Source organism: Erpetoichthys calabaricus, chromosome 17 (genome assembly GCF_900747795.2).
Source record: "Erpetoichthys calabaricus chromosome 17, fErpCal1.3, whole genome shotgun sequence".
NCBI classification, from domain to species: Eukaryota; Metazoa; Chordata; class Cladistia; order Polypteriformes; family Polypteridae; genus Erpetoichthys; species Erpetoichthys calabaricus.
Window position 1 is genome coordinate 46,236,758 of NC_041410.2, and position 25,388 is coordinate 46,262,145.

Genomic DNA, 25,388 nt, shown 5'->3' on the forward strand with positions numbered 1-25,388 from the left:
CTTCTCTGACATGCCTATACCACTTCAACCTTCCATCTTGTGTTTTCTTTGAGATTTCCCAAACTCTTTAACTGTGCCTCTGCTTCCCTCATTCCTGATCTTATCAAGCTGTACAGTTACTTCACACATCCATTGCAATATCCTCATTTATGCGGCATCATTTCCTTTCATTGACCTTTTTAGTTGCCCATGCTGTGTTATAGTTAGCCTTCACTCTTACACTGATTCTTCAGTCAAATCACCCTCCCGATACCTTTTTCTAGTTTTTTCCCAACTGATTGCAGACTATGGCTTATTACTAGATGTAGTTTATTGTTGATCCGAGATTCTTCTAAGTATTTTAAGGTTTAAGTAAATCAACAGTATAAAAAGTTACTTTAAGTTTATTATGCGCACTAGAGCAGAGTAAGTTGCTTTCTGTAACGACCAGTTTTTTTAAGGTTACGTTCATTTCAACCGGTCCATAATGTTGCATAAAGCGCCACCCACTGGTTCTCATGAGACGTGCAACAATGCAGTTTCAAGCGCAGTGCAACCCTTCGCCATTTTACACTACTCCCATTAGGCAAAGGGGGCGGAGAGACAAAGGGAAGCGCTTCAGTACTGATTGACGCCAAATCAGGCAAATGTCTGCGTGCGCCGCTTTTCAAAGCTGATACGCCTCCTGAAGCCTAAGCCAATGACCTCTCGGGCTTGGGGAGGGCGGGTCTGACGCGTGACGTCACAGCGTGGCAGCGACAGGGGGAGGAGTGACTTTGTACTTCTGCTGCAGCGGATAATGACCGAGGGTGAGATCCAACGATAGAGCCGGATTGGGAGGTTTGTTTATTATAGGGACTGAATTAGCTGTTCAATAAGAGGCGAGGAAAGAAAGAATGAGAAAGGAAATGGAGCTGACAAATAATGTGTGAATCCAACCAGGTAAGACATCATTGACATTCTCTTATGACTTATCGACTGCTTGTAATTATTATTTATTGAAACGGATTATCTGTTTAAATCACTGCATAGTCTGTACAGGTGAACATTGAATATGATTACACATCAAATGACTTAAATTGCATTCGCATTATATGTTTCAGTCTTATTTGTCATGTGCAGTAGCAGCTTGTCTCCTTGCCATTGTTGTCGTACTTATTGTTGTATTTATTATTTGTTTATTTGAAAAGCACGCATTGTATCATCAGCTAAGCGAATGAAGCACGCTACTGAAAGATTGGCACCGCTGTCTTATTAAGAGTCTATATACTGAGAATATGGTAAATGTAAAGCCTGCAAAGATGTCAGAGGGCTGTTATTGCGAAGTGTGAAAAAATGCCAACTTTTTGTTGCTTTATGACATCCACAGGGAGACAGACAAGGGGCAAGAGTAGAATCTTTACGAGACCCTCCTAAGGATGGATTGCTGTTCAATGGGCTTTGTCTTAGTTTTATGTACAGAATTTCTTGAATGAAGCTGCGTCTGCTCTCCCCTGCTAGCTTGGCTGTCCTGCAAAAGCGTAGCGGAATCACGCAGCACGGTGGTGAATGCGCTTTGAGAAGACACGTCCTGTGTATTGTTGTGACACCTGCAGTGCTTCCAGGAGGGCCCGGTGTTCACAGTAAGCGCCTTTGGTTGGAAGAGTCAATGGTGATTCAGCGTCAAAGTTAGGGGGGTCTGATGCCGATTTCAGGTTACAGTAATTTGTTTCTGCTGAGGTTTTAGAGGCCAGCCTCGTGTGTGTGGTACAGTATGGGCACGCGCTGCGTTTTGTATGATACGCGTTTTTGAACTGCCCTGTATTTCTGTTATTGCATTAACTCGATCGCAGTCTCCCTTGTTATCTAACCCTTGCTATAATAACATTCCCCAATTCCCAAGACCGCTTCCAATTTGACGTCATTTACAGGTGTGTTTGCAGCTATCCAAAAACTTGCATAGTTAGCGTGTTCGATAGCGGATGCACATTTATATAGCCTTTAAAGCATTTGATGCTCAGGCTGGTACTTGTGTTAAAATACATATAAAACTATTAATTTAAAAATATTGTATAAAAATAATGCAGATATTTTATTTTGCGATTTTACAAACCATGTAAAGAATATTATAGTGATGTGAATATTTAGTCTTTTTTATAATAATAATCATAATAATAATATTTTCAAACTGGCATAACCATATTTATGGTTGAGTTCAGCTGCAGCCTATCCAGGAGGCTTTTGGCTATAGTCCACCACGGAGCCCAATCACGCCCACACCTACACTCACATGCTGTATACAGTACACACATACACACACACACACACACAAATTAGAATCATCATTTAACCCAACACACACTCCTTGAGGATGTGGGAGGAAGACCATGCAGACTTGTGAATGTGCATACTTCACTCAGACAGTGGCTGGGTGATGGATTTGAAAGATATTATTATTATTAATATTATTATATATTTTGTGGTTATTATAACAGTATTTGTATAAAAATTAAAAAAAGAAAAACACAAACACACAAAACAGAATTGTTAATATATGTAGATGATTATCTTGATTTTTATTACCATACCCAGAATGGAATTGTCTTCATTGCCATTCTTTTCAAAATGAGGTTGTGTCTGGATCTATCTATCTATCTATCTATCTATCTATCTATCTATCTATCTATCTATCTATCTATCTATCTATCTATCTATCTATCTATCTATCTATCTATCATGCCAGCATATGTGTATGCAAGAAGGGTTGAAGTCGCCTGCATGTCTTGAGGTGAATTCGTTTGGTGTATGCACGCCACTCCTATGTGTTTTTTTTTACCAGTCTGTCTTAGCCAGTGTACTTTTCTATGCATTAGTGTTCTGGGAAAATAGCATTTGTGCAGGTGATGCCAACAGACTGAGTAAACTGATTAAAAGGGCTAGCTCAATCTTGGAAGTCAGGCTGGACTCATTGTAGGAACTATTAGTACAGAGGTCACTCTGGAAGCTGCTTACTCTCCTGGACAATGAATCTCATCCCATGTATGAGGTTTTGGCTAAACTGAAGAGCACATGTAGTAACAAACTGATACAACTATGTTGTTCTAGTGAGCCACTGTGAGGTTGTTTCACCCCTCAGCCATCAGGCTCTGTGATGAGTCACCCCATGGCCGAGGTGGTATTGTTCCATATGTACTGAATGGTACTGAGCTGGTCTACCAGGCAATACTGATATTCTCTACTGTGAAATTATAATTGATAAGTATGTGCAATTCTATTTACTTTACACTTGGTAAATAACTACGCATAATTGATATACTTGTAGATAATTCTTGTCATACATTCTTAAAAATAAAGGTGCCAGAGTGGTTCTTCAGAACTATGCCATGGGGAACCATCTTTGCTTCCCAAAAGATCCGTCCACATGAAGGTCTCAGAAAGAACCTTTATTTATTTAGTTCCATAACATGCTCCATACAGTAAGTAACCAGGAATAGATGGTAACAGATCTGTGAAATACCAATAGCTCATGATTTTAAAAGGACTCTTGCTACATGCATACTGTATCTAACACGGGCTAGGTCCATATTTTCCTAATATGTTAGTGTCCTGCTAGGTAGCCACCCATACATTAAAGATTTCAATTTTTTTATTAGTAAGTTTTTCAAAGCAGAATGTACCAACTTCACATGCAAAGAACTGATCCCACAATGGAATGGCGCTTTGTCAAGCAATAGTTCTTATGAGGAACCACACAACCCAGTAAGGAACCATGAAGTGTCATTAAAGAACCTGTGTTTTTAAGAGTTTACATGTATTTGTGCAATATTAACATACTTAAGATTATGATAATTCTTTTATATGTATATTTGTGTCATTTTATGTCAACTGCTGTAACCCTGCAATTTCCTTTGTTATCTATCTATCTATCTATCTATCTAACTATCTATCTATCTATATCTATCTATCTATTATCTATCTATCTATCTATCTATCTATCTATCTATCTATTATCTATCTATCTATCTATGTGTAGTTTATCTTAGACCAGTGGTTCTAGATCTAAGGCCTGGAGGACTTCACGTGGCTCAGATTTTTGTTTCAGCCAACTCCTGTTGTTAATTTGACTACAAGCCTGTTTGGAGGTCAATGTAGACTAGGGTTGGTAAATATTAATAGAATGTGCCAAGCATTTATATATAATACATGAAGTTAATTTAGTGTTTTTTTTTAAAGATATTCGTCATCATCATTTATTCATCCTGCTTTTCCAGGTATTCTGGTTGCTTAATCCATTATTCACTAATATACATGTTAGTGGGTTTGGCACTGAAGTAGCTGCAGCCTTTTAGCATTCAGTGTCATTTTCTTGGATGTCTGCTTTGCTCTTTGTTAATTGTTATAATTAGCTATACAGTTGAGTGAGCACATTAACTGAGAAAGGCAAGTTAATAGAAAAAAAAAAAAAAAAAAACAGAAGAGAGTTAAGTATTTAAAGTTCTATCCAAAACTGAATTATTTTGGCATGCCTCAGAAACATTAAAACTGCATTGATGTGCTTTTCTAAATGTGAAATATGAAAAGAGGAAAAAGCCCAGCTAATTAAATTAGATTAATTAAAGATAAAATTACCCACTATCTGTAAAGCTGACTGGAACAAAAACCTGCAACCACAGTGAGCCCCCCAAAATTGAGTTTGAGGGGCATTGCCTTAGATGTTACAACCATCAATATAACTGTGGAAGTATCCAAATATTATGGTCACATTTTAGTTTAGGCATTTATTATAAACGAGCTATTAATAGTCAATTTATTAAATATGCTATTAACAGTGGTAACTTAAAAATAAATAAAATAAAACTCTTGAAATAAGTTATTGTAATTTTTTCAGTGTCTTATGTAGAAAAGGCTTATATTTTGCTTAATAACATGCAAAGAGCCGCTTATAGTGGATTGGCATTCAGTGTGGTGTAGTGGTTAAGGATTTGGACTTCACACCATGAGGTTGTGGTTTCAAATCCCACTACTGATACTCTGTGACCTTGAGCAAATGACGTCACTTCTTGGTGGGGATGGTGGGTTTGGGTTTGGATAAACTCCATTTATTGTAAATGTAACCAATTGTATCTCTCAAATGTTGTAAGTTATCATACTGAATACTCAAATTTCCCCCTAGCGACAAATAAAAGTTCTACCTCTCTATCCAAGTAGTGATAATGGATATACGTAGTGGTTGCCATTGAAAACTGGCTTATGGCACTTTTTCAGATTTGTAAGTTCAAGCCAATGTTAGAAGTATACGTAATCATGGAACATGTACATATGAAAATATACATTTATTTAAAGGAACGGTAACAGAGAAACCCATAAGCTGTGGTCTGAAATGCAATACAAATCAAGCTAATAGGTTCATAGTGTAACAGATAAAGAATTCAGTTTCACGCAGCTTAAATGTATTCCTTTCATATTATGATAAAAGTTTATCATGTAGTATCTCTTATGTTCTTCTGAACAAACTAACCGTTAAACTGACTTTCTGTTTGCAAATAATTATTTTAAAAATCCACTTGCAGGTCAATAATATTTCCCTTTCTGTTCTTTAGAAATCAAAGAATTCCTCGCTCTGTTAATCATAGTTTTCACAGTACGTATATTTACTAACTGGTAAGAAGTGCTCATAACTGTAAATCTGCATTAAATAACACGTCTCCAAACTAGTGTTTCTTTGTTTACAGAAGGTTTCAGAGAATTCATGTATTACGAGAAGCAATGTTCCACTCCTAGGTAATACCCGGAAGGGGGTCTCCCTCTCTCTCTGAATTGCCTTTCCCAAGATTTCATCCATTATTTTTCCCCTACAAAGGTTTTTTTGGGAGTTTTTTTCTTGTCTTCTTAGGGAGTCAGAGCTGGGAGGCACTCAAAAAAAACAAACAGGGTCTGTTAAAGCCCATTGAAGCATTCCTGTTGTGATTTTGGGCTATACAAGAAACAAATTGTTGTTGTCATTGTGGATGAAAGCAGTGAAATGAACAGTTAACTTTTTTATTTTCTCTGCTGTGGTCTTTTGGTCTTTAAACTAAGATGAATTGTTCATTTTAGTAATGACTAATTCTTCTAATTTCCATATGAGTAGTTGCCTTTACTCAGCACTGCTACTGTACTCATCAGTGAAACTCATTCAAGCAGTGTCGGTTCAATTTTCATTCAGTATAATACCTACAATTCATCCATCCACTTGCTAAACCTTCGTAATCTGTTTCTAGAATCACAAGGAAGTAAAATCCATCTGGTAGCATTGAACAGCAAGGCAAGAAACAACTGTAGATGCAATACAAGCAGTCCTGCATTTTAAGGGATGCCAGCCCATTGCAGATCACACTCGGCCACATAGCCTTACTCACCTGTCTATGGCCAATTTAGAGGCTGCTTTGAGATGTTACTCAGTAAATGCCCACAGCGTGCTGACCAGGAGGATGTGTAATCTCCACACAGATACTGATGACTTATCGAAATGTGGTTGTGAAAACAACAATGCACAGTGTGGTAATTTGAAACCTACTTACTTTATATACAGAATAACCGAGAATCAGCTTAACCACGTGGTTTATGAAGGCAGAATGAAAGCTGTGCAGCTGGAGAAACCTTACATGAGCAAAGTCAGTGAAAGTGTAATCCTTATAGAGTCCACTTTAACCCGTACGTGTGTGTGTGAATGTGCCGTGTGATGGACTGGTGTCTTATCAATTGTTGGCATTGGCTTGTGTGCCATGCTGCACACGATAGGTTACAGCTCTTGATGGTTTAAAATTGAACTAATTAGCATCACTCAATATTACAATGGTTTACTGATATAGTGTGGATTTATCTAATCATCACAAACAAAGGGGAAAAAAATAACAAATAATGAGCCAATATTTCCTTTTTTTGCATACAAATGTTTTTGATTCTCGATGTCATTATGAAATATAAAGTTTAAATAAATACGTAGAGTGAGTATAAGGAAAACACACATGTTCAATTATTTAAAAAAACAGCCATTAGTCCATTTTATGCTCTCACTTAGATAGCTGTGCTTTATTCCAGATACAGTGAGTTCAAGACAAGGAAGCACTACCAGAAATGGACGATTGCTATATCTGGGAAAATTAAAGGAAGCATTTCTCATTAGAGTTTTCTTTTGTTGTTGTTGCTGTGATCTCCTGCACATGCACTACTAGTCAAAACTTTTAGACCACCTCATTTTTTTCAGTTTTATGGAAACGATTGCAGTTTAATGTCTTAGTGTTTCATTAATTCAAGGTATAGAAAAGGTAAACCATTGCAAATAAAAAAATAAGTCAAGGAATCATTAAGTGTACAAAATGTTATTCTAATTTTGGATTTATCTAAGTAGCCACCTCTTGCTGATCTAACAGCCAAACTGTGGTAACCCTTTTGATTCGGAATGCCAGTCACTCTGTGTAAGTCACAGCAAAAGAAGGGCAGGCCATCACACTTCCTCCTCCATGTTTGACAGTTGGTGTCACCAACTTGATGGCGTACAAACACTCTGCATGATGAACTGAAGATTTCAAATTTTGATTTATCGGTCCATAAGACTTTCTTCCAGTCTGCAGTAGTCCACAGCTGGTATTTCAAGGCCCTATTTTGTCCTTTAAGGAAGGGCTTTCTTACTGCCACTCGTCCTGTCAGACCTGCAGCACAAAGTCTCCTCTCCACAGTACAAACTGAGACCTGCTTTTTTTTGACCTGCACTGTTAAGTTGTGCTATGAGGCACCTGTGATCACACAAGCTGGTGACCCTCAGAAACTTGTCTTCTGATTGGGTTGTGACTTTGGGTCCCCCAGATCTCTTCCTATCAGAGTTTCTTCCAGTTTCCAATTGCCTTTGGATTGTGAAGGACACCACTGGACTCACGGACACTTTGATTTTTTTTTTTTTGGCCGTTTCTCTAAATGAAGGCCAACACTTCTAAGGGTAATAATGCTCTGTCTCATTTCATTTGTTAATTGCTGTTTTCTTGCCATTATCCCTGGAGTTTAGAACTTTCTAGAGTGTAAAGAGTGTAGTAACACAGTCTGTTCCAGCTCTGTTTTAAGACACACAGAGGGGTTTTAAGTAATCGACAGAGATTGGGACACCTGTACAAACTGTTTGCTTCAACTTGTAAGACTTTATTTACTTTTAATTGCTGCAGAACATCTGTAGGTTGTAACTTATTAGTTGTTCCTTGAAGATGGTCCATTTGTAATATTCTGAAATTTCCTTCTTTTCAAATTTTGCTAACCTAAACTTTAAATTTAAACCTCTGGCAGCTTACTGTTTACCTTTTTTACTATTTGAGGTCATTTGTTGTATTTCAACTAATTAAATTTGAAGAGCTGAGGTGTACTAGAACTTTTGACCAGTAGTGTACAATACAGTATATTTAGTTATTCAATACATTATAAATGAAGTGAGCATAGTGTAAACCTGGCTAATTCACCCTCATTCTCTTACAAATAAAATCTAGCCAAAAACTTCAGCAAAAAAGTACCAAATTAATACAAACACATAATACCATTATGTATTGTTCAGTGTACAGTAAACTTAATATAATTGAGAATCAGTGATCACCATACATAATGTTTAATTTGCAGGAAAGCTACACGTATCACTTTTACATTTTTCATGTATAATGTTAATTTTCTCCTTGTGAAAACAACAATTCAGTATATTTCATTATTAAAGGTGTGGCTCAGTGCTCTGAAATGTTACTGAGATTTAAAATTCTGTTGCTCTTCCTTTTTTGGCAGTCATCAGACTTGATTGTTTGCTTTGGACGAGCCTGGAAATAATTGCCTTTTGTATTGGATAACAAAATAAATTCTGTCTGCCTTTTTAGTCATGGATTGCAAAAGCAACCTTGAAACCAAAAACAATTAGCATATATCAGAGGTTGACCTCATTTGTCTTAAGGAATTATGCCAGTATGGTAAATATTGGACTTGGACTGCTGTAACTATAACTTTTGACTATTAATGAAGAACTTTAAAAATGGAAAAAAAAGTTAATTCCAAAATAGTAATTGGGTTGAAAGGTACAACAAAAATCTTGTTTAATTTTTAAAGCAGGTTTGGAAAATACTTTTTGTACAAACCACTTAATCAACATTTATTGTTGCCTGGGTGCTGGAGACAATTCAAGCAACATCAAACAGAAAACAGGAACCAATTTTGGGCACACAAATACAGACCTACACTTACTGAAACCCAGCCACTTTATTAATAATACATTTTATTTTTCGACACTGTTTTTGATCCAATGCCCCACAATGCATTACAAAAAGTAGAATGAAAAATATTAAACTTAAGTGGTAAATGAAAAGTGATATGTAACGCACTGTAAAATATAAAACCATTGCAAAGCCTCGAGTAGAGGACACTGCACGAGGACCTAATTCAGGTATTTAAAACCCGCAAAGGCATTGATAAAGATGATCCAGCAACATTCTTTCACATACTCGAGGACATCAGTGGAAATGAAGGGGAAGTGCATTTAGGACTGAAACCAGGAAGCACTTCTTTACACACAAAGTGATGTGGGAATCTGAAACAAACGACTGAGTCATGGATTTGAAGCAGAAACCTTAGCGACTTTTTAGAAGAATCTACATGAGATATTAGGACAGCTTAGTTATTAGCTAAACAAATGGGTTTGATAGACTAAATGGTCTCTAGTCGTTTGACAATTTTGTTATGTTGTAAGATAATAAAATAGAATAAAATATACAAAATAAGATAATGTGAATAAAATCCAAGTTAAAGAAAACCAAAAAGTTGTCAAAACACTTAAACACTATATAGCAGGAGTGGGCAAAGTCGGTCCTATAGGGCCACTATGGATGCAGGTGTGATTTGGTGAAACTTATATATTATTTGTATGTATGTGTGTGTGTGTGTATATATATATATATATATATATGTATATATATATGTGTATATACACAGTTAGGTCCAGAAATATTTGGACAGAGACAACTTTTTTCTAATTTTGGTTCTGTACATTACCACAATGAATTTTAAATGAAACAACTCAAATGCAGTTGAAGTGCAGACTTTCAGCTTTAATTCAGTGGGGTGAGCAAAATGATTGCATAAAAATGTGAGTCAACTAAAGCATTTTTTTAACACAATCCCTTCATTTCAGGGGCTCAAAAGTAATTGGACAAATGAAATAACTGGAAATAAAATGTCATTTCTAATACTTAGTTGAAAACCCTTTGCTGGCAATGACACCCTGAAGTCTTGAACTCATGGACATCACCAGATGCTCGGTTTCCTCCTTTTTAATGCTCTGCCCGGCCTTTACTGCAGCGGCTTTCAGTTGCTGTTTGTTTATGGGCCTTTCTGTCTGAAGTTTAGTCTTCAACAAGTGAAATGCCTGCTCAATTGGGTTAAGATCAGGTGACTGACTTGGCTATTCAAGAATTTTCCACTTCTTTGTTTTAATAAACTCCTTGGTTGCTTTGGCTGTATGTTTTGGGTCATTGTCCATCTGTATCATGAAAAGCCGCCCAATCAATTTGATTGCATTTAGCTGGATTTGAGCAGACAGTATGTCTCTGAACACCTCAGAATTCATTCGGCTGCTTCTGTCCTGTGTCACATCATCAAAAACACTAGTGTCCCAGTGCCACTGGCAGCCATGCACGCCCAAGCCCTCACACTGCCTCCACCATGTTTTACAGATGATGTGGTATGCTTTGGATAATGAGCTGTTCCACGCCTTCTCCATACTTTTTTCTTGCCATCATTCTGGTAGAGGTTGATCTTGGTTTCATCTGTCCAAAGAATGTTTTTCCAGAACTGTGCTGGCTTTTTTAGATGTTCTTTAGCAAAGTCCAATCTAGCCTTTCTATTCTTGAGGCTTAATGAGTGGCTTGCACCTTGCAGTGCACCCTCTGTATTTACTTTCATGCAGTCTTCTCTTTATGGTAGACTTGGATATCGATATGCCTACCCCCTGGAGAGTGTTGTTCACTTGGTTGGCTGTTGTGAAGGGGTTTCTCTTCATCATGGAAATGATTCTGAGATCTTCCACCACTGTTGTCTTCCGTGGACGTCCAGGTCTTTTGTGTTGCTGAGTTCACCAGTGCTTGCTTTCTTTCTCAGGATGTACCAAACTGTAGATTTTGCCACTCGTAATATTGTAGTAATTTCTCAGATGGGTTTTTTCTGTTTTCGCAGCTTAAGGATGGCTTCTTTCACCTGCATGGAGAGCTCCTTTGACCGCATGTTGTCTGTTCACAGCAAAATCTTCCACATGCAAGCACCACACCTCAAATCAACTCCAGGCCTTTTATCTGCTTAATTGATAATGACATAACGACGGACTTGCCCACACCTGGCCATGAAATAGCCTTTGAGTCAATTATCCAATTACTTTTGAGCCCCTGAAATGAAGGGATTGTGTTAAAGAAATGCTTTAGTTGCCTCACATTTTTATGCAATCATTTTGTTCACCCCACTGAATTAAAGCTGAAAGTCTGCACTTCAACTGCATCTGAGTTGTTTCATTTAAAATTCATTGTGGTAATGTACAGAACCAAAATTAGAAAAAAGTTGTCTCTATCCAAATATTTATGGACCTAACTGTATAATATTGGTGAAAGCCAATAATATCAATTTTTATCCATTTTTTCCAGGAATTTCTTTTGATTGTGGCATAATATTTCTCTAGATGGTGACATCTTATATCCCATTTTTGGGAATCAACAGTTATCAGATCTGTCTTGGGGATGAGTAGCCCAAATCAGGCCCAATTATGTATTCTAATTGCTGACCCCAATTATCCTTTTAATTAGGATGAGCTCATTAGGGGACAAAGTCATTATTTTATTCCATCCATCCATTATCCAACCCGCTATATCCTAACTACAGGGTCACGGGCGTCTGCTGGAGCCAATCCCAGCCAACACGGGGCGCAAGGCAGGAAACAAACCCTGGGCAGGGCGCCAGCCCACAGCAGCAGCGTTTTATTTATTTTATTAATTTTTTTTTTTCAGATCAGAAGACTTCATGTTAGATTACCTTGGATATTAAAGTAAAACACATCCATATCCATATTACTAACCGAGAATGGTAAACCGGATATGGACGCAGGGACCTGCCCGTGGATGCAGGAGACATAGTGCGCAGGTGCCACACAAAGCCCCCCTCCTCAGAGCGAAACGGGAGAGACTACGAACTGTCTGACATGCCTCAAAAAAGGGAGAATATAATCACCACGGACCAGGTGTCATTGAAACAAAAGCAGGATAAAGCGAGGTCAGAAATAAAAGACAGAGTAGAAAACAAAGTAAAACGAGATAAAGAGGTTAAAGAACGGGGCCAAACACATGGAGAGCAGGTTACAGATGATGAAAATTGGAATGCAACAGCTTCAAAAAAACCTAGGCACGAAACACATGCACAGCGAGATACAGAATATAAAAGCAGAAAAAACGACAGTTAAACGTCCACACTACACAGCGGAGGCAGACCCGGAAGGTGCAGGCGCCTACATCGCGTGTCTGAAGGCGCGGGAAAGTATGAAAGGCAAAGGCGCCTACACAGCATGGTGTAACCCGACATAATACGGAAGGTGCAGGCGTCGCCGCCATATTGTGAGTGGCACTACTACGTGGTGAAGGCGCAGGCGTCACCGCCATATTGTGCGTGGCAGTACTGCGGAGTGAAGTTAGGAATAATGTGCTGCTTGGGATTGTACAAAACGCCGAACGCGAACCACTGTCTGAAACTGTGGAGGCAAAGCAGGCACGGGTTCAAACCGAACGAGCTCGACTGACGGATATATGCCTACAATGCGCGTCTCAAACCGCAGAAGCAGGGCAAGCACGGATTCAAAACAACGCAAGCTCCTACAACGCGCGTCTGAAACTACGGCTGCCCAGCGGGCACGGGTTCCAAACGCCGGGGGTAGGCGAGTGAAGCGAGCAGGGGGCGAAGCCCCCTTGTTTAAGACTAAATGATAACAGTGGGACCAATCAGTTTCTTCCTTTATTCATTAACTAGAAATTAGTATTCATGATCCACCATTTCGTACTGTTCCTTTTACAGTTACTATTAAAAAAAATAAAAATAAAAAAATGGATTCCATCAGTGTTTAAAACCCTTGAGTCAATAATTTCCAGGTACCGTCTGTACCTTTTAAGATAATTCCGTTCTTTGCTTTGGTCATTTCCTTTGATGCCATTTCATCAGGAACTGTGAATATGAAGGGGTAACTCTTCATATATTGCAATTTTAAATTTGTAGACATCTTCACAGTTTATCTTGAAGTCCAGGCATTGATTCGATCACTTGTTATTTATAATATATTTTAATGTCTCATTACCTGAAGATTTCTTGTTAGTGCCCTAGCAGAAGATGGAAATTCCCTCTGTTGCAGTGTTACCTAAATATTGCATTAGGTGTTTCTTAAATATTTCATTTTTGAGCTCAAAAGACGCTGCCCCCAGTGCCACTGTTAAGTAAAGATTTGTTAAGCAATCAAGTAATTGTTGTATGCTAAGGTTTTTCTATATTGACTGTATATAACATACTGAGGCATTTTCTGAAGCTGATTGGATTGATTCCATCACTAAGGTTTTGGCTAGGTTTAACAGCCAGATGCCCATCCTGACACTAACTCTCTCTATTTATTTGGGCTTGGAACTGGCACCAAGTTGGGCTGGTTTGCTCTTCTGAGACATGGGCAGTAAAGACAGCACAAGTAAAGAAGTTGGATGTGGAAGAATTGAAAATGTTGAGATGGATGTGTGGAGTTACAAAAAAGGACAGAATAAGAAATGAGACAATCAGAGGTACAACATAAGTGGGAGAGATAGCTAAGAAAGTGCAGGTAAGTAGTTTGAGGTATTGTGGACCTGTGATAAGGAGAGACAGTAAAGATGTGGGCAAAAGAGTGATGGGAAGAGAAAGCGAGGGAGGCCAAAGCTAAGGTGGATGGAGAAGGTAAAAGAAGACTTTTAGAAAAAGGACTTGACTGGCGAGAAGGTGCAGGACCAAGCTGTTTGGAGTAGGTTGCTCAAGCACATCGACCCCACATAGAAGTGGGGAAAGATGAAGAGGAAGAAGAATATAATATACTAAGTCATTTATTTACAGATACTCTGGGTTTTGTCTCAGATATTCCAAGGACATGCATGCTAGGTTATTTTTTTATTATGAATTACCTTTGCATAACTGTGTAAGTGGTCTCTTTAATAGACTGGCACGCTAGTCTAGTGCTGTTGCCAGGTGTCCAATGCCACTGTTCCCCACAGCTGTTAATTTAAGTACTGTATTTCTGAAAATGTTAGATGCTGCAAAAACAAAAGCCTGGCGTGTCCATGGTATACAAGATGAAAAGAAACGAACATACTGTATATTAAGTCTATAATGTTCACACTGTTATAGTGCCTTCCATTAGTCAGGTCAAAAATGGCTCTTTTTTTGCTGTATACTCAAGCATTTGAAGTTAAATTATGAATATGAGGAAAAATGCTCAACATATGTTGCTACTTTTTACTGTATGTCTGTGTGAATCTGTATTTTATATTACACCATTAAGAGCAACCACAAGGCACTTTACAGACAGAGCAATGTGCTAATTTTATGTTTAATGACTGTTTTACTATGGAATTGTCCGATGGTGATCCTATACTCACTCCAGGACCTTTTGTGTATAACTAAGTATCTCCATCTTTGACTTCTGCTCTGTTAAGTTACACATGCCAACTATCGTGGAGATGCCGCTTCAGTCCACAGTTCCAAATGTGGTCACCATCAGGATGAACTAGGGTTGATTTTGTTGACTATGATTAAAATACTTTTTAGTTTTTTATCTCTAGACCCCAGACGATTGAGTAGAAAGGTTTCAAGGCAAAGCAGAAAGTGAGTTCAAAAGCTTATTCTTTTGTTCAATCGATATAGAAAAACATTCTTGGAGCTACAGCCCTTAATGATTCATTCGGAGAAATAGAGAATATGGATGTGATCGTAACAGTACTGCAGTACATTCATCCTTTGGATGAGATGTAAAACCGAGGTCCTGACTCTCTATGGTCATTAAAGATCTTCGGGTATCTTTCAGAATAATTAAGGTGTTTCCTGATGTCTTGGCTAAATTGATAACCATGGCCTGGTGATTCTGACCCCCTAATCATCCCCTGTCCCTTATTGACTAACTATCTCTCTTACACATTCACCACCTAAGGCCAATGTGTGATGAGTGTACTGGTGCAAAAATGATGGATACTACCCATTACTTTTGTGGATATAGCCCAAGGAGGCAGGGCCACCCTGACGTCCTAACTTCTAAGCTCTCATTATGGCTCAGATTTGGAGATCATTGCGCTGGTACTAGGAGTTTTGAGTATTGCTGTTTCCCTTTGGATTTTCTGTTTTTTTCTGACTTCTTGTTTCAGTTTTGAGGAGTCAGATTTCTGGATTGTGTTTTGGGACCTGTTTCTAGTTGGATAGCTTTTTAGACAACTCTGTTTTGCCTGTTTTTGGTCTTTTGAGTTCAGGGAGGTTATGAGTTCAGTTTTCTTTTTTGCAAATGAAATGCATGCTAAGTTTGGATTTAAATCAGGCAGGTGACTTGGTCGTTCAATGCCTTTCCACTTTTTTTCATATCTTGATCAACTACTCTGTTTCGCAAGCATTGTATTTTGGTATATAATGAAGCACAAGCCAATGACTTTGGCACATTTTCTTCTACATAGCACGCAGGATGGTTCTTTTCTCTTCTGCACTCATTGCCTCTTTACACTTATTACTCAGTGTGACCAGTAGTGAGAGTTGCAGCAGCCACAAACCCCAGAATCATCCACAACAACACAATTCCAGCGTTCAAATTAAAGATTTATTATAATCAAGTGCCTCTGCAACAGGCTTCTTCATAATAATAAACACTAGCACAAATATCCTTTTCTCTTTTCTTTCTCCTTCCACTTGTCCAGGTGAGGTTTGTCCTCCTTCTACCTGATGACCACTTTCCTGGATGAGGTTGAGCAGCTTTTTTTATCTTAGAGTACGGTTGGAAGTACTTTTGGGTCAAAATAGGGTTCATGGATCCCTGCAGCACCCCCTTGCTGCACCCACGGAACCTGACAAGGCTGCTTTATGAGACTACAATTCCCAGCATGCCTTGTGGGTGATGTTTTCTTTACCTTTTGATTCATATACACAAGAGCAAAACCACAAAAAATCCCAGACTCGTTACTACAAAAAAAAAAAAAAATACAGCAATTCCACCTTCAAAATACTCTTTTTTGAGATGCAATACACTTGTCCCAGAGATTCTCCTATTCCTGGAAGCATTTCCTGTACTCCTCTTTTGTTACCATGTCTAGAGCATCCCATGTTTCTTCCACAGTAGGAAATCATCTTATCTTCAATCTCCATTTTAAGATGACAAAAAGAAGTCACAAGGGGCGAGATCTGGTGAGTATGAGTGTGAGACAACAACCACATTGTTTTTGGTTAAAACTCTTTGACTGACAACACAATGTGTGCACTGCATTTTCATGGTTCATCATTCCAGCTCTGGGTGTGCCACTTCTTCAGAATTGTTTTCCTGATGCATTCCCATAGATGCCTCAGCCCATTTAATGTAATGTTCATTGGGGAACAATCTTACTGAACAAGTCTTTCAGTATCGAATGCCACTCGGCGGACTGATTTATTGATATACCCAGCGGCATATTCAAGAACTACCCCATTCTCTCTGGCTGTTGACTGATTTTTGGGAATTTTCATATCAAAGTAAATAACATTTTATAACCCTAGAACATGCTGGTCCTGTTTTTGAAGTTCTTTGAAGTCTAGTTACTCTAATAAAAGATCCATATAGAACCATCTCAAGCAAAACACAGTCAGTTGGACCTTTCGCTTCATTTCCCTTACTTAATGTCATATGTGTGACATCCCTCATTGTATTCCAATTTGGAAAGGATTTTTTTTTCCCTGTAAAATTTTTTTGTTCACTATTATTTTTCACCTTTTTCATTTTTGCTTTTTCATCCTGTCGGTATTTTATGCATATGTTTTATGTATTTGATTGATACAACATATTCATTTTTAAAAATAATTTTAACTGTATACTGTTTTCACCCTAACTTGTTTTTATGTGTTCGCTTTGCTTTGTTTACATAGTTATTATTTCATAATATTTTACTGCTACATTATATAAGGGTCTGTATTTATGTGAATTTTTGGAAATTTTGAATGATTATTTTTCACATTTTTGTGTTTTTATCTGTTATGTTCATAATTGTGTGTTGTCGCTTTAACTGTACTTCCATTCCTTATGTGTTGTGGGTGGTGCCCCAAGAGGCGGGACCATCCTGGCATCACTCCTTCCGAGCCCCCTCTCTGGCTATTTAGGGCCAGCATTGAGTAAGTGAATGTTTGTTTTTTTATTTTTTTACTTTTTCCCATTTTCGTGATTTCTTTTGCTTCTGTTGCTGGTTCTTCTTCGAGATTGTAGAATTGGACTCATTTGCATTGGATTGCCTTTTAAGCAACTCCTTTTTGCCTGTTTTTGCTGTTTATAAAGGATCTTGCAAGTATTGTTATTTTCTTTGGCTTTTTCTCGTTTTCTTGATTTGTTTGGCTTTTTCTGCAGTTTTTCTTTTCTGTGGTTGTAGGGTTGGATCTGTTTGCTTAGGATTGCCTTTTAGTCAAGTCCTTTTTTACCTATTTTTCCAGTTTTACATATTTTGCCTGTATTTTTTTGTTTTTACTAATATTTCCTACATATTTAAAGTTTCTTTGGTTGCCCTTATGTACACAAGCTGAGAGGTTATGGTAAGTCTTCCACTTGTAGGGCTTTTGCTATATTTTGGGGGCATTTGTTGTTAATTTGCTTCTTTTTGTTTGGTTCTTGTAGGCCAGAAGCCTTCAATTAGACGTTTTGAGACTCTATGGGCAGGCTGGTTAGTTTAAGGTCCTGCCTTTATGGTGCCTTTTGGAGGCTTCACAACCATTTTAATAATAATAACCCTTTCTTTTCATTTGTGTATTTTTCACTCTTATTTAAATTGATGTTCTTTTGAAGTGTTCACATGTGATCAAGTCTATTGTCAGGGAAGTGGTTAATGTTTGGGAAAATAGATAGGGAAAAATGCTGCTTAGATTAAAAAGGGTGAAATCAAATTGCTGAGACCAGATTCCACTCATAACTTAGACTACCTAAGGAAGGCAGTGAGCATATACGATATAAGATCCCTTAACATGTATTTTTCAAAAATCACGACTGATTGGAAGTTAACAAATGTTCCATTGTATAGAGAAATGGTTGAGACAGTCCATGTATGTATAAGCCAGTGAGTTTAAACTGCATTCGGAGTATATTAATGGAAGCAATCATTACGGTAAACACTGAGCACCACACATCAAAAACACACATATCAGTGAACAGTCAACATGGATTTATACAGGGCTACCTGTGTAAGACTGATTGAAATCTAAATAATTAACGTAGATCTCAGTGTTCTTTGCAGTACATCATGCAATGTGTATGTCTCAGACTGGTATGGGATTCATAAAAGCAGTGTTAACGTCTGTGATGTGCCATCTGTTGGAATGACAAATACAGTGCATTTTATTGCTAAAAGTGTTTTAATGCACCATCTTTGGGAATGACAGAGAAATAGCAAATGGACAGTCACACAGACAAACACTTATTCTTTAATTAAGGTGGATCTATCTGTTTGTCTGTCTGCCTTGTGTTATTTGCTATTTGTTATATACTGCCCTCCTATCTATTTTTCTATCTCCTGGTTGTGCTACCCATCTGAGATGAGTTGAAATCTAAGTAATCTACGTAGACCTTAGTGTTAACATTTGAAGTGAAACTTTCAATGGGTTAGTCTCTGTTATGTGCCATTTGGTATGGCATTTGTTAAAGCCGTGTTAGTGTCTGTGATCTGCCATCTGTTGGAATGACAAATGCAATGCATTTTATTAATAAAAATGTTTGTGATGCTCATGGAATGACAGAGGCACAGCAACTGGACAGACAGACACACAGACACTTATCTGTTATTGCCCAAGAGATGCATATGATAATTTATTTTGATGTAAACCCAAGTCCCTGGAAGTGTGAGTTCACAAACTCTTCATTTCATGCGGTTTATGTAAAATGGCGAGATGTACAGTAAGACGCTGCACATTTAAAGCTTGTATTGCATCAGCAGTTAATACAATAAAAACAAATCCTGGTATAGTTAGCAAAGTGTGAAGGTTGAGTGCGAGCCAGAAAGGACAATGGTGAGTTACAGAAATTTATAGTAATCATGTCACTAAAGTGATTTTTTCGGTGCAGTGAGATTCTCTCTGGATCTACTTTGTGATCAGCATTTGCAGTGTATTTCTACTCTTTAATATACAGGTATGTTGGAGTAATCGGTGCTTTCCCACTCTCGGTAAAGGTGAATGTTTTCAGTTCTTTTATTCAATCGATTTAAACTGATTCAAGTAATCACAACTGGTGGATTCCTTTGACTGGTCTGTTTGATGTACGGGAATGATTGATTCTAAAAGAACACATTGTTCACTTCCCTGGTATTCAAAGTGTTCTGACAGCTGGGGTTTAATTCAATTGTGCAGATCTGAATTTTTTCTGCCTGGTGAGTTTTTGAATTGTTCCTTAAGTACTTCACCCTACACGTGATGCACCATCTGGTGAGACTTGTTACAATCAATAATTTTTAACATATCAATTAGTAAACTGTCTGTTTGTCTTCAAAGCTGCTTTTTCCATTATAAGCCTGTGGAAACCCCTTTTGTTTAATAAATTTTCTAAAATAAGACATTTCTTTGCTGGTTGTCATATAAATCATGTTGAAACCTATAGATGGTTAATGTGTCCGTCTAGTCAAAAATCCATCCATCCATCCATTATCCAACCCACTATATCCTAACTACAGGATTCAACTGCAGCATTGTTCATAATGGCACTCGGTTTTGTTTTCATTCTCTACTTTGCTGCAACTTCCAGGGGGTCCTGAGTCTGTCCCATAACTGAGCTTGCCCTTTTAATTAGCTTGTTGATTCAGTAGCCCTTTCTTGAAGTGATGTTACCAGTTCAGCACACCACAGTGTGGAAAACTGCACTGGGCATCGCGGAGTTGTACAAAAGGACGTCACTTCCTACATTAGAGGAACACAGTCACCTATGGAAAAAGAGCCTGCTCTACCCGTTCTTATATAGTTTCTTTGGGATGCAAGACCAGTCCAACTTGTTACTGATGTAGAACCCCTAGTTCATGTAGGAGTGGACTACCATTCCATCCTTGAATAGTGACCGGACATAGAGGCTCTTTGGTGCAATGAAACTCAATAAGCAGTTCCTTGGTTTTGGTGATGTTAAATTGCAGACAATTCTCTTTGCACCAAGAAACAAAGTTCTCCACTTGACTCCTCTCTTCTGATTCATCTCCCATTATCAATACACCCCATAAGTGTAGAATCATCTGTAAGTGACCTGGTGTTATATATTCTATCAGAGCTGTATAGAGTGAAGAGAAAAGCAGACAAGACTGTCCCTTGTGGTGATCTAGTGTTCCTCACATAGTCCTTGAGTCTCACAAATTGTGGTCTGCCCAACAGATAGTCCATTATCCAGGACACCACAGGCGTATCCACCTGCTTATCTCCGAGCTTACACCTTAACAGGGATGGCATTGATGGCACTGGAGAAATCAAAAAACATGATCCTCACAGTTCTGCACTACCTTGTGAAGCTTATAGACGATTGCGTTCTCTACTCCAGTCTTAGCCATGGGGTATATGCTGACATATATTTGATTATATGAGTTCATGACATGAACTTCATGTGAACAGGTGTTGCTGTAGTTAAACACAATTGCTTTATGGTGCTGGTCATCTTTGGACCTTTTTCACTTTCAGCCCCCAAAAAAGTGAATTACTTCACAATTCTTTGGGGCGTATGTTAAGCAGAGCAGTTGCATTGACCCCCCTACGAGTATAGAACATCTCAAAAGGTTAGACAGTTGGATGTTTATGTGTTCAGAAGGAAGACTGTACAGATAATATGGAGAACTAACATAAATTAAAGGCCTACTCATGCTGCGTGTCCATACTTTCTAGCAGTATTCAGTGGAGTAACTGGTTTGTTCTTTATATGAAGTAGACATCATGATGTTCATACTGAGGGAAACTGCTTCTACTTTTCACTCTTAATAAATACTTTTATAAAGCCTGTGACAACATATTAAGAAAAAATACAGATTTTTGCTGAGTAATGATTATAGCTTAGTCTCTTGTTCTTTATTATTTATTTATCAACACTGAGAAAAAGGAGATGATGATACGCCTAATAAACAAGATGGTGAAAGAAAGAATTGCTTTTGTTCTTGGATGTTCTGCTACAGGACACACCTTGTTTTATCCATAGTTATGTTTAGAGAATTGTCAAAATAAAATAGTAATGTTGGCCATTAAAATGTTTTTCAGGCATTGCAATAATTCATGCGGAGATGTATTTTTTAGTTCACTGAACTGAAACTCCACCATGTTTTTACAGCTGTTGATTTCATTTCCCGAGCCGCCTCCTAGTAATTCTTTGGCAAGACTGAAATGTCTTAAACTCCCATATTCATTTCAATCTAATCTTGAACAATGCAACTTTTATTTTTTTGACATCTTAATATTACACAGCAAGTATACAGTGTAATGTTATAGCTTAATACAACTTTTATGAATATTTAGACTTTTGCACTTAAAGGGTTCCAAGGGTTTTATGTTTAAGTTCTTTCTTGCACAGGCGCATATTTTGTATTATTTTAATAAATTCATGCAGTTACGAAAAAGTGATGAAAGATATTGGGTAGAGGAAACAGGAGACACATCAACGCTCATACCAATGAGATTTATGTACCGCATGGATGTGTGATTGGTGTGAGGTTATCTGCGGTGATGAGTGCTGCTTTGTCTTCAGAGCTCCAGGTTCTTTGATGGAGGTGACACAAACAAAACTGTGGCAGGTGTCATGGTGTGGAGTGCTGTTTGCTTTGTGCTATCCATTCAACTCTCTTGCTTAGTAGTTGTACCGCTATACATTGTGGAGGCCATGTCTGCTATGTGACTCCAACATTGTTATTTTTCTTGCTAGTCAAAGGACACGTTTTATTCATGTGGCACCTGTTGTGTGTGCAATTTATTTTCCTGTACAATGCAAATTCTTTTGTTATATATTCATGCTTAATTTAGACCACCTTACAGAGGTCTGTTTTCATTTTGACATTATAGAGTTTTTTTCTGTTGAGCTGTGGTATTGTATGAGGAAGTCGGGAGTGGCAGAGAAGTACATAAGCGTTGTACAGGATATGTATGAGGGAAGTGTGACAGTGGTGAGGTCTGTGGTAGGAGTGACGGATGGATTCAAGTTGGAGGTGGGATTACATCAGGGATCACTTCTGAGCCCTTTCTTATTTGCAATGGTGATGGACAGGTTGACAGACGAGATTAGACAGGAGTCCCCGTGGACTATGATGTTTGGTGATGACATTGTGATCTGTAGCAAGAGTAGGAAGCAGGTTGAGGACACCCTGGAGAGGTGGAGATATGCTCTAGAGAGGAGAGGAATGAAGGTCAGTAGGAACAAGACAAAATACATGTGTGAATGAGAGGAAGGTCAGTGGAATGGTGAGGATGCAAGAAGTAGAGTTGGTGAAGGTGGATGAGTTTAAATACTTGGGATCAACAGTACAGAGTAATGGAAAGTGTGGAAGAGAGGTGAAAAAGAGAGTGCAGGCAGGGTGGAATGGGTGGAGGAGAGCGTCAGGAGTAATTAGTGACAGACGGGTATCAGCAAGAGTGAAAGAGAAGGTCTACAGGACGGTAGTGAGACCAGCTATGTTATATGGGTTGGAGACGGTGGCACAGACCAGAAAGCAGGAGACAAAGCTGGAGGTAGCAGAGTTAAAGATGCTAAGATTTGCATTGGGTGTGACGAGGATGGATAGGATTAGAAATGAGGACATTAGAGGATCAGCTCAAGTTGGACGGTTGGGAGACAAAGTCGGAGAGGCGAGATTGTGTTGGTTTCGACATGTGCAGAGGAGAGATGCTGGGTATATTGGGAAAAGGATGCTAAGGATAGAGCTGCCAGGCAAGAGAAAGGCCTAAGGCCTAAGAGAAGGTTTATGGATGTGGTGAGAGAGGACATGCAGGTGGTGGGTGTAACCGAGCAAGATGACAAGGACAGGAAGATATGGAAGAAGATGATCTGCTGTGGCAACTCCTAATGAGAGTAGCTGAAAGAAGAAGAAGAAGAGTCTTTTTCTGTTCATCAGGGTCCAAAATGCCAAATTAAATCCACTATAATTAAGTGTTGTAACAGAATGTGAACATTTCTAAGGGTTGAATACTTTTATAGGCACTGTAACTTTTTTTTTTTTTTGGAAAAGTTTAAGTGTTAAACTGAATATAAATTGTATTATTACAATTGCTAACTAATTATACTGATGACTTAAAAACTACATGAGAAAAGCTATGACTTCTAATTAGTTTGTAAGGGCATTCTTGTGCATATTTGTTACTGCTGTAGTCTGAGACAGTTATGTTGTAACTCTTTTTTTTTCTGTCTAGCTTGAAATTTATAGAGTATTGTATTGGTGAAACAGACGGCACAGTGGAGAACATCTGTTGTTTTTAAACTGAAAGACTGAGTCAGCTTAGATTTTTGCAAAGATAAAGTATCTCTCAACCAGGCTGGTCCTGAATTATTTGGATCTGTATGGAATGGGATTTTTGAAAGTTCTGGAAGTGAGTAACTGCTGTGGCATAATGTTTAAATAAAAGATGATGAAATCCCAGAAGATTAAGTCAATATAAGCTTCATAGGTGATACTGTTAAGTCCCTTTTAATGCAATGGCTTCTCTCCCAACTCAAAATGCTGAATTTTGTCATTGTCACATAAGCAGACCACAGACATAAACAGGTTTGGGGCAGCCACCTGTATATTGTGCCTTGGCTGCAAAATGGAGTTGAAATTGATTGAGATCTTTGCAGATTTGAGTCCAAAACAGAACTAACTGTAATATGAAAAGATGGCGGCTTTAAAGCTGGAGACCAGGAAGTGACGTTATCCCTGGTGCTGGGACCGGAAGTGATATCATCACTGGTGCCCGGACCTGGTGAGATTTCCTGTGGATGGTCTGCAGAAGATTGAGAAGGAGAATTAGTGCAGCTCGCCACCTCCTGGTCTGGCGTGGTAGTACTATTCTTAAGGCCATTCAGATGTCTCCCAATCGCACGTGTGTGACATCATAGATTTTATGAATGGAGCATGTATTATCAAGTTTTATGATTACAGGTGTAATGCAGAATAACAAGATAGGATGGCAGAGGCTACGCTATTACTGTAAGACTCGACCCGAACTGTCTGGAAGATTGACCCTATCACTTACTGTCTTTCCAAATGAACTCTGTTTGTAGCAGAACAGTCTTTAAGCCCCATCCTGGAGCTACATTCTCAGAAACCTTTACTATCTTTCAGGTTTACAGAGAAAATTTGTCTATAGAATACACCTAGAATTTATCACCCTCCAGAGGCTACTGTTTGTTTTCCTTTTAATTTTATCTTCTGCTTACTTCCCCCATTTTTACCCTGGTAATTTCTTGGCAGCTAGGTGTTAACAGCACATTAGTTTCACATTTTTGCATTGCTTGTAGTACTAAGGTGTTGTACCGTGTTAGCCATGATGGATGGGGTGAGAAGTTAAGCAAAATGACACCTTTTATTGGCTAACTAGAAAGATTACAATATGCAAGCTTTCGGGGCAACTTGGGCCCCTTCTTCAGGCAAGATGATTACATCTTGCATTGCTTGTAAATAAATGACTTCCTGTAGTCTCTTTTAGTGTGATCAAAAGAGGTCACACTTTGTGGTCAACCGTGCATTCTTAAAAATGATGGTGCCAGAGTGGTTCTTCAGAGCAATGCCATAGGGGGGACAATTTTTGGTACTCAAAAGACCCCTCCAAATTTCTATTAAGAAAAATTTATTTAAACCTGCGACAGGTTCTGTACAGTAAATAAACATGAATAGATGACAACAGATTTGTGATATACCAGGGGCTCATAATTTTAAAAGGACTGTTGCTGCATATATACAGTAACTCGGGCTAAGTTCAGGTTTCTGGAATCTGTCATTGACCTGCTAGATAGTGTACCATTCATTTAATTGCATTTTTTCCACATTAGGATATTTTCCAAATTATAAAAACCAAATTCACGTGAAAAGAATGTTTCCCAGAATGTCAAGTAATATTTCTATGAGGAACCACAGAACCCCTTAAGGAACCATAAAGTGCCACTGAAGAGCCAGGATTTTTAAGAGTGTGGGTAAGGCAGCAGGCACTGGTAAAGCATC

At 38.3% G+C, this 25,388-nt stretch overlaps 1 protein-coding gene across 1 annotated transcript in view; it reads left to right on the plus strand.

Moving 5' to 3' along the window:
* The first annotated feature begins 749 nt into the window (after positions 1-749).
* The window catches only part of otud7a (OTU deubiquitinase 7A), a 523,825-nt gene continuing 499,186 nt past the window's right edge, over positions 750-25,388 (plus strand). The window contains exon 1 of the mRNA XM_028823137.2: positions 750-921. The gene's annotated coding sequence lies outside the window, so the exon portion shown is untranslated. The remainder of the gene's footprint in view (positions 922-25,388) is intronic.